Genomic DNA, 10,580 nt, shown 5'->3' with positions numbered 1-10,580 from the left:
AGCCAAACAAGATCTTTATTTTTCTTCTTGTCTTCTTTTCTTTTTTATTTTTTTCCCTGTGCCTGTGTAAAAAAGACACGTCACTATCTGAAAGGGAAATACCTTAAGCTTGAAACTTTGCCCTCAGGTGAAGCTGTTCCACTGTTGAAAAGTCTTGTGTTTTTAAATGTTTAAACAACAGATCAACTGATGGCCTGCATGTTTCTTAGAAACAGAATGAAAAATTTGGGTGATTTAAGGTGATTCTGGAAGTTACAGAGGCTGAAATGCCTCTCAAATACAGAGGATGAGGACAGAGAAGCAGGAGCAGGTAAGGACAGTGCTTCATCATAACAGAGCAGATCACCTCACTTGCATGCTGCTGAAAGACACTGACTGAAAAAAAAGACGAAATTCCAATTTTGTTTTGGAATAGTATGTCTGAAACCCAGAATCATTCTTTAGCTCATATTGCAAATAAATATAATGGTGATTCCCCTGCAGCCATGATAATAAAGGCTCTGAAAAATATCAGTTACGCAGAAGAGACAATCTGAAGAAGTGAAAGGCAGAAGATTAATCAGGATTGCTATGCAAAAAAAAATTCACACCTAATAATCCTGATTTTTTTCAGTACAAGTTCTTATGTCCATCATCACGTTATAAAGGGAAGCCATGTGAAAGGGGAATTTTCAGGTTTGCAAATAACAAGTAGGTCGTCCCCACACTGTGTTTAATAAAAAAGGTGGAGTTTTTTTCTATTTGTTTCTCTATTTATGTTGTGTAACTAATGGTGCATTTGAAAGGAAGATGACAAGCCAAGCTTTCAACCCTCTAAGAACATGTTTAGTTGTTAATAACATTCAGACTTTATTTGACAGTACATAGAGAAAGGTACAGACAGAAATCATGCTGGGCATTATTTAATGTATTCCCATTACGAACTGAGAAGTTCAAGGCTGGATACATATCTTATTTCTGGTGGGTCCAGACTTTTTGAAGGCAATCAGAACTCTATCTGAACTTCAACACAAGAAAGCTTGAGGTATTAGCTGAGAGGAACGTTTACTAACATTGACATATAGATGTGAATTTTTTCTTCAGTTCTCACACTACAGTTAAAATTGGGAAAGGCTCTATTTTAGGTTATTCTTGTCAACATGATATTATTAAAAACTTGAATCTCCGAGAAAATTTTGGAAGCATTGTCCATTATACTTGGTAATTTGCCAGATAGGGAGCTGTGTGTTTCAGTATTTGAATTAAGTTCAACACACATATAAAGTGTTAATATATCCCTTATTTACAAAATATAGACTGCAAGTAAAAATAAAATTGGCATGATAAAGCAATTTTGTAATTATGGAAAACTGCTACAGATACTGTTTTATTGAAATTTGTCACTTCACTGTGAGGCTTCACTTCTATTAAGCTTTTTCCATCCATGCTGTAGTTTCAAATCATCTCTAGCAATGATAGATGTCAGCTGGGGAAAGATCGAGATCCAGAAGTTCTGTGCAGCAATGCAGTGTGGTGATAAACAGTTGTAACAAATGTGAAAGAGCTGCTCAGGAAAGCAGCACTTTGCAGATAATGCTTTTAATTCAGACACATGCAGCTAATAGTAAATTGGCACCAGTCTCAACCTGCCAATGAGTCAGGCTGAGAGGTTCAGCTTGAGCAAGGGTCATAGTCCTGCTGCATGGCAGAGGTACATGAACCATAAAATGTGCCAGTGGCTAAAAGGCAAAATTCAAACTAGTCCAGTATCTCAGGAGATGGGATCTAATTGCATACAGAGGTCTGGAGGAAGAAGAGATGTCATCTCGGGAAACAATTGTTGACTGTTGTTAGCTGCACTCCTTTTCCAAAGCTGAGGTGTCTCCTTTACAAGTGTGGGGCAAATGTCAACAAAAAAAAAATCACCATAATATCCCAGTACAGCAACACAGTGTATTTTCCCCAAGTTTCCTTCACAGAAATGGCTGAAGTAGCTTCCTTGGGAAGTAAATAAAAAACTGATGCAATGTAATTTGAATTTTATTGTCTACCTTGAAAGGAAAATGGAACAACATGTTGCAGGGATGCATTTTTTACTCTAATCCTACTGGAAGATGCTTTGCTCTGATGTTGATATGAGTAGGAAAAAAGCGTAATATTTTTCTTTTTTAGTAGAAAGGATGCCTATTTTTGCCTCTTTTTCCTTTAAGTTCTGGATGGCAGCTCCAAAAATTCAAGCAGAGTATCAGAATGGGGCTCAGTCCATCCTCACAAATACAACGTTGTGCCATTCAGGTTGTCTCCTTGTTACACAGGGGCAAATCTTGCTCTCAATGATGACCAAAGTGTTCCACTGAAAATGTAATGTCAAACTGCTATGAGTAATCAGATTAATCAGTGCTGGAGGCACTCAGCGCAAGTGAAAGACAAGGAAGCAGTTTACATGGAGAGGCTTTTCATGAAAGTGCACACATTCCTTTTTATCTGCATGCTTATGGATGGAGTCACGTATTTGTAATGCCATGCCCGATGTAGGGAAAAAATATCCATTCTGGTAGTTGTAACTAACTCAGAGCGAGGAGGATAGAAGTGGAGGAATGAAAGAGAGAATGTGTCTTCTGTTTCCCTGACAAAGTTGCCCATAAAGAAGGTAACTGATGTGCCACACTTACATCTTAACCAACAATGACTTACTCCTTCATCCTCTCTTGACTTGAGAAAACATATAATTAGATCAATTCTCAAATATATTACACCTGATTCTATTGTTGCTTTCTCATGTTGGACTCTCCCAAAACAGCACCACCAGCTATAGATCTTAAAGGAAATTGGCCTCAGAAAACATCCAAAAATATATTACTCCTGTTATAGGGATAGATAAATAACCATTAGATCAAATAACTAAATTTAGACATGGTATTGTTGTAGGTAGTGGTCCAAGGTGACTGTAGCTCATTACAGTCAACAAATAAAAAACAGATGCCTATAAGGGGCTAAATTCTTGCTGGTTTACCATCAACAGAATTTTCTGAACTAATTTTCTGAACTTCTGTATTATGAACACTTGCATAGTTACTCAAAAATATAAATCACTATGAATTGCTCAGGTTCCTACTGAAATCACTCTCTGAATAAATGAAGTCTTCATATGTTGGGGAAAGCAGTTTTGGTAAAACTGATGTTTTAAAGGTGTGTGACTTCAAGCTGACTGAATGAAAAAGTTTATGTGAAAATACAGGCCTAGGATAGACTTGGGTTTTTTGACAGACTTAATTCCACTATAAAGTTAGCAAGCACCTCTGTGTTGTACTTTACTGAAAGGATAAACCTATGATCTTCTGCTCAGGTTGTACCATATTGTTCACCTCAGTTTGAAAAGATAGAAATGTAACATTTGTTTTTATACCACATGTGGAACATGGTTTAAGATGCTGATGAATGCAAGGTTATCATTCTCTAAAAATCCACAATCACTTTAAATTTTCAGTGGTGTGTGTTCAGAAGACATATAATAGCTGTTATTTAAGAAAACACTAGAATTTCAGGCACAGATTTCCTAAATTAATGTTATCCTGAAGGTACTGACAGGGAGAATTCATATACTGAGTTGGTAGGTAATAATAACCAGAAAGAGAGCTCCTCCCAGGTGGAGTAGGCTCAAATTACATCACTGGAAATGAGGTGAAGGATATGGGTCTTGCCTTTAAACTCAGCAAACTATCTCATAAAGTGTGAGCACCCAAGATACAGCAACTGACTCCCTCTGACAACAAAATTTACAATATAAATGCAATTCATACCAACATTTGCAGTTTTACTGCATTTAAATATACCTGTTGTCTTGAAACACTCAGTATTGCTGTGAATTTATCATCTGATTGCAGAGGTTCATCTCTAACTCCTACAAAACCAAAAACTAAATGTTTTAAAGAATTCAAATCCTTCAAACAATCTTCTCTTTCATATTTTTTCTTTGCATTCCCACAGAAGACTAACAGATTTTCATTACTGTAGAATGTGCAAGAAAAAAAGTGTGTGTGTGTGTGTGTGTATGCAGTAGTATATGAAAACTTGTAGTACTATCAGGAGAATAGAGCCCCAAAGCTGATTGAGCCTAAACTGAGCCTAAACTCTGTCCTCCAAAACTACTGAATTGTTGGTTCTGAAAGACTCCTGAGAGGATGAGCCACCACCCAAGAGCTGTGCCTCATTTGAATGCTTCTCTTGAGGTTTTATCTATACTTAGGGTGGGAGATAGGGATGAAGAGGGGAGACTGGCAACCACAGAAAACAGCTGTCTGAATGATGGGATGTTAATGCCTTTCAGGCTATGGCAAGAGCGGAACAATTTGATTTCAAAGGTAGAATATTCTGATGAAATAGATAATTACCCTGCCCCACAGAGAGCTTTCAAACTGATTCTGAGAATAAGCACCAAATACTTTTAGTTAACTAGTGAGCCATAAGTTTTCAATCTTACTTTAGGACTTTTTCTATCATGTCTGTCTGATGACTGGACTAAGCGGTGACTAACTCAGGAGTAACTCACTGATTTTGATACCTGTCTGTTTTAATCCTCACTTAGGGCTCAGATGGATGGTTTAGTTCAGCATAACAGGCTGCCCTGCATCATGAATGCCCTGTTTACACTTTTGGTCAACAGGAATCAAAAATGCCACAAAATCAATTTCACCGTCTTTTGTCACCACATTTCTCTCTACCAGGTTCTTTTAAAATCTGAATGTAAATCAACACTCCAAGAGCTAGATCCTGTAAAGTATTTAGCCAATGCATGCTAGTAGAGATTTTTTTTAATGTTCAGCTCACAAGGTAGTGTCCAGAGACTTAAATTTTTGTTCTCTCTGCAGTTCATGAGGGAAGTCAACTACTTCTACTGAACTTCTGAAAAGCAGCTGTGTTGAAGATGAAACAGTCTGTGCTAGACTGGCACTTCTGTTTCCTTGTAATAGTCATTCAGATACTAACCAAACAAAAGCATCTTGGATGCTTTACTTCTATCTCATTACCATGGAAAAGTCATAATACAATGCCAGCTTCTTACAAGATGAATTCGATCACCAGATTGATAGTGCATTAGTAAAATAAAAATCAAACCCATCACATGCAGAGAACAGATGTAATTCCTAGGTAAAATGTTCAAAATGTATGTAGGAAGCTGGGACTTAACCTTTGAGCTTCTGTCTAGGGGAAATAACAGAAAAATAATCTCTTGCACCTTTATCAGGCTTACCACCTCAAGTGAAGACCTCCTTTAACAGAGTGGGTGCACATGCAAGATTCCAGTTTTATATGAAAATTCCTGATCTATGACAAGGATTCAGATGCATAAAGTGACTGTTCAAATTTAAACAGAATCACAGAGCACATATGACTAAAAGGACAAACTAACCACAGCTCATTTTTCTCTGTTGAGACTATGCTATTAGCTAAATTAATCTTGAATTGTTGTAATATGAAGTGAGGAACAAACAAGTACAGACCATCCCAATGTATGGAAGGAAGTAAACTGTAAAGTACAACCAAGCAAAATCTACCCCTGATATGGTCTGTCAAATTTCTTCTTTGATAACAGGTTCCTAACCTTCTATTGAGCATACCCAGAAATATATGTCTATAATTTACCATAAACTTAATGCAAGTTCTGGAAACACCCATGTGTCAGTGTGCTTGGGTAAATGCTGACTGCTCACAACGCTGTGCACATTCTTTAATGCATGAGAAACAAAGAAACACAGACAAACATTTTATGCTTACTTACTCATGGAAATGAGGGAGATTCTGTTTTCCTTTTTTAATCAATATATAAAAGAAAGCAGACATTCTGTCACCTTATCACCTCTGATTCTGTAGAGAACAATAAATGAAAAAAAGATTTCAAGTAAACAGACATCAGTTGTTGGTGTGAGTCATCCTGATGAATAATGGTGATAATGAGAATGGTATATTGTGTATCTAACATGAAATCTCTATTTCTGAAATAGTTTGTCATTGTGCTTTATAATTTTTTTATCTTCTCTTTATCTTTGTGGGGCATACAATGGCATACAATCACAAAATCCTTTGTGTATCTGTTATAGAAAAGGTGTACAGAAGACAAAATTTTAGATAAAATGCAGTAAAGTATAAAAATAATATATAAAAATATTATATATATATATATATATATATATATATATATATATATATAATAAAAATAATCCTGATGCAAAACCTTCTTAAGCAGTTGAAAACTTACCCCTGTTTTTATGGGCTTGGAACACATGCAGTATAGAATTCTATTACAAAATGTTTTTTTCCCCATTTAAAAATTGAATGGAAAAAACATTGTGCAAAATGTCTTTGTGCTGGAGTAGTAAATAAGAGGACTTCCTAACTGATAAAATAGGTTCCTTTCCCTTCTGAAAACCCTATTTTGTCTATGAAAGTGAATACCTGACAAAAATAGTAGTGAAAGACAATATCAGAAATGAATTCTGCTACCTATCATGTAGTTCAGTCTACTCTAGACTGTTCTGGTACAGGCAGTTTAGCCAGAGAAAGACAAAGACAGGACTGTAGATGCCCAAATGCAAACATGCATTGCATTCTTTCCTCTTCCCCTTCCTCTTCATGTGCCAAGCTGGTAATATCTCTCCAGACCTGTTGAGGAGTAAAAGGAACACATAACTGCTGTTAAAAAAAGAAATTGGTTCAAATACCACTGGTTATTTAGTTATGTCTTTTGGCTTAACTGGTCACCAGTGAAAGAAGGTGTTTTTTTTTCTTTCCCAAAGCAAGATTACATTCTCCAAAAGAATTCATGGGGGCATTAAAATCCTTCTGGTTTGACAGATTATCATCTCAGAAGAGGTTTTGACTAGTTAATAACACAATAAAAAAGCTTGGACATAGAGAGGTGTTTTATTTTACCTGTTACTTACAGGACAAAAGGGAAGAAGTTAAAGCTGTTTAGGGAAGGGTTTATCTTTCTTTTTCAAATAAGGATTGCTATAGCAAAATTCTTGCAGCATAAAATAGAAAACATCAGTGGTTGTTAGATGTCATAATAGTAAATTTACACACAAGAAAATTTATACATGGGGAAAAAAGAAATTGGTTAATAACCGTATCCCTTTGAAATTCTCCTGACCCTAAGATAGCGATGTGTAAAATCATTTGTTGCTATAGTAAATGTCAGTTTGGTACTAGTAAGCATTTAATCAGCTTTCTGCTTGATACATTTAATATGACTTCAGTGTTTTACTTGAGAAAGTAACACATCACCTGGTGAAGTGACTGATGATGAATTCAGGAGAGCATGAGTGCAGGTCACAAAGAATCAGGTCTGTTTAGTGCCCACATTACCTCAGCTCCCATGAATAATTCTCTGTCTTGCAGAAGGTGTTAAGTAAAGCCATTAACTATCCTCAGCCGCTATGGATAACTTCCAGCAAACCACAGAAACCCATAAACACAGGTAGTATACTTTGATATGTTCAGTCTAATGTAGAACTTTCTCATATTTTCTAGACTTATTCATTTATGGAAACAAAGTAAGTTCTCTCTAAATTCTAAATCAGAAATGTGTGTCTTACTGCCTCACTTTCTGTTTCCTAATTTCAGATTGCATAATTCACCAGTCATGCCTGGACATCTCTCCCCAGATCATCGGAGGACATGGAACATGCTGGAAGAAGAGTGGCTCCCTCCACAGTCAAAGTGGCACAGCTGGTTGGTACAAGCTCAAACAGACCCAATATCTGCCACCCCTATTTTAGAGGTGGATTAGCCAGGAGAGTGATGATGTGACCCAAGGTCACAGTAGAAAGTGGTGCTGGAGTCAGCAGCAGAGTGAAATTTCCTGGCTGTCATCTCTGTGCTGTCCTCTCGCATCACCGATTGCTCAGGTCATCCAGACCTGCAACCTGGCAGTGTTCCTTGCACTAAATAAATAAAATAAAAGCAAAACTGTGGCAGTGGCAAAGCCAAAGACTCCAAAGTGATGAAATGCCACAACTAAGGTGGCCTTTGCCAGCAGAATTAGATATCTTATGTGCACATAGTGTGCTACCCACCCATCTATCCAGAAATCTATTCACACATCTGTATGCTTATATTTATGCTGTAGTTCTGTCTTCAATTACAATGTAACAAAATTTTTTACAGAATTCCCTAATTATAGAATTATTACAAATCCATATGGTGGACACAGAAAACTACTTATCCCTGTGGCCTCCTGTCTACTTTGCAGGGGTCACTCCAGTACTAGAAAGTTATCTACTGCTACCTTGATTCAAAGGCACTTAATTACTCTTAACAGGGTGTAAAGGAGAGGGGTGAATTAAGTTATTTTCTTTTTTTAAAGACATCAATCTCTAACTGCATTGTCGTAGATACAGCTGGGGAGTTTGAGAAATGTACTAGTGAAATTGATTACTCAGACATGTGTGATTATGATTCATCTGGGAGCTTGGAAAAGAAAAGATGCGCAAATTCTTCCTCAGCCCCATCAATTCTTCCTTTATTACTTTATTTGAAACAAAGCTTGGACAACACAAAAAACAATTTTATGATAGCCATAGGAAGAAAAAAGATTTTTTTTTATACCTACTCATGGCAGAACTACAGGCTAAAGATCAGTTTGAAAGAATGGTTTTCCTCACTTCATTTGCTAACCATTTCAAAGGCATTACATTCTCATTTCTTTCAGGCAATCATAGATTTTGGGGATGGAAAATTTGTTCTCCTACTAAAGCAACAGGCCAGATACTCTTGAAATCTTTTGTCTGGCAGTGTCTAGTTATCAAGTACTCCAAGGAAAGTTAAAAAGGGGATTGTGCAATTGATAAATAATTCACCCTTGAGGGTTTCAGAAGATTTTTCCCTGCCTTGTGGGATGGCACATCAAGGCAGCAGTACTGCCAAAGCAGTAGTGTTGTTCCCTCCTTAGTAAGAGTTCTGGATGTTTCCATGATGAATAAGCACATCAATTTCTCTTTAAAATACTATACTAATACTCTTGAAACATTCTAAATGCCTTCTTCTTAGGTGTTGTCATAGCTGACATATGAAAAGTATCCCTGGGCAATCCAGCCTTGTAAATAGTTTTCTCCATCCCTTCTCCCCAGGCCTTAGGTCTTTTCTGACTCAGACTCCAGCTGTGTGCATTCCCACTTGCTGGCATGACCTGGGACATGACCACTTGTGGCTCTTGTTCCTAGTTTGTAGTTTTTACCTGTTAACTGTGGGGTCCTCTGCATGCCTGACAGCTGGTCCCATTCCAAAGTGTCAGTGCCTCTAGGGAGGGGTAGTGAATAATGCAATGAGTAGACAGTCTGTTTAAAGTTGTTTGTTGGTTTTTGGTTTTTTGGGTTTTTTTTTTTTTTGGTTCAGGGAAAAATCACTGCTGGTAAAAAATACCTGTTTAAAACCAAAATATATCACTCACCTTTTTAAGGTGCCTGTCCACCCTCTGCATGGGGACTTTGGAAAGACCAGCATCTTCTGTGTGTTCCTGCAGGGCCTCCCTCTACCAACTTGTCTCCTTGCTGCAGCTTTTGATCTGCCCTGGACATTCGTAAGACATTCAGCACCATTTAATGGGGATTAAGATGTTTTTAATTGTTTATAATCACTTTGACCTTCTGCCTCAGCTGAGATCCTGGAATTGTGCCATTGCACTTCAAGCAGGAGTGGTGGCTTAGGGCAAAGCAGTTTGTAGAAAGAAGTAATTTTTTTATTGGCCCAACTACTGTGGATGGAGAAAATAGTTACCTTGCAGGATTGCAAAGCCTTGTGCAGGTCTGAAATGAAAACTGCAACCTTCAAGAATAAATGCATATAGAGAGCAATTACTCCCAACTTAATTTCTTTATGTTAACAAGTTAGATTACCAGAAATTAAAGGCAGCTGGTGGCTGTGAAATGGAGACAGTGTCTTAGCAGAGGGAAGGGTGATAAATTGTTAGCTCAAAAATTTTCATCTATTTCATGATGTTATTCCAGGAGCACAGTAGCCTTATAGAGGTCATGACCATCAGTAAACATTTGACTAAGAATCACCATGCCAACTACACTGTAGGACTTATGTCTCAGAATGCTAGAAAAACCTGGAAAACTATTTCCATTATCTAACCACTCCAAAATTATGAAGTAAAACAAGAAGCAGACTAAAATGAAGTACTTCTGAAGTTTCCCTAGCCATTTTGCAAGACTCCAAAATGTTATAAAAGTAGTGATGACAGGTACTGATCACAAGAACCAGCACAACAGCAACTGCCACAGTCTCTACCTGATAAAGAGCCATTCAAACATCTTCAGTCAATGAAAAATCTGCTAACCAAAAGTGAACTGTGTGCTCTGAAAGCCAAAATGTCTCTTTAGAGGAACCACCACATAAAATGCTGATTTATGGGGAATTAGAATTACTTTGTTGACTTTTTTCCTCATGTTTTTGTAACAAGACAGAACTTAAGTCTAGTACCCATCCTCATACGCCAATTTCAAGAAGAAGACCAGGAAACATATTGAGTCTGAGTCTCAAGACAAAATCCCATCCCTGACTGCTCTATCAACTACATATGGAAAAAAGCCAGAAGAGAA

General features: G+C 37.2%; 1 long non-coding RNA gene across 1 annotated transcript; it reads right to left on the bottom strand.

The window, feature by feature from the left end:
• Nucleotides 1-809: 809 nt before the first annotated feature.
• On the bottom strand, nt 810-9,920 carry LOC139591624 (uncharacterized). The gene is made up of 5 exons (XR_011679705.1): nt 9,428-9,920; nt 6,481-6,639; nt 5,759-5,844; nt 3,813-3,880; nt 810-2,332 (listed from the first exon to the last, which is right to left on the bottom strand). It is a non-coding gene; the product is annotated as an uncharacterized lncRNA (long non-coding RNA).
• Between the last annotated feature and the right edge of the window lie 660 nt (nt 9,921-10,580).

The sequence above is a fragment of the Agelaius tricolor genome, unplaced genomic scaffold (assembly GCF_023055355.1).
Source record: "Agelaius tricolor isolate 1412-34295 unplaced genomic scaffold, bAgeTri1.0.p SCAF_7, whole genome shotgun sequence".
Lineage (NCBI taxonomy): Eukaryota > Metazoa > Chordata > Aves > Passeriformes > Icteridae > Agelaius > Agelaius tricolor.
Note: the sequence above shows the minus strand (reverse complement) of the source record. Positions and strands in the feature narration are given on the sequence as shown.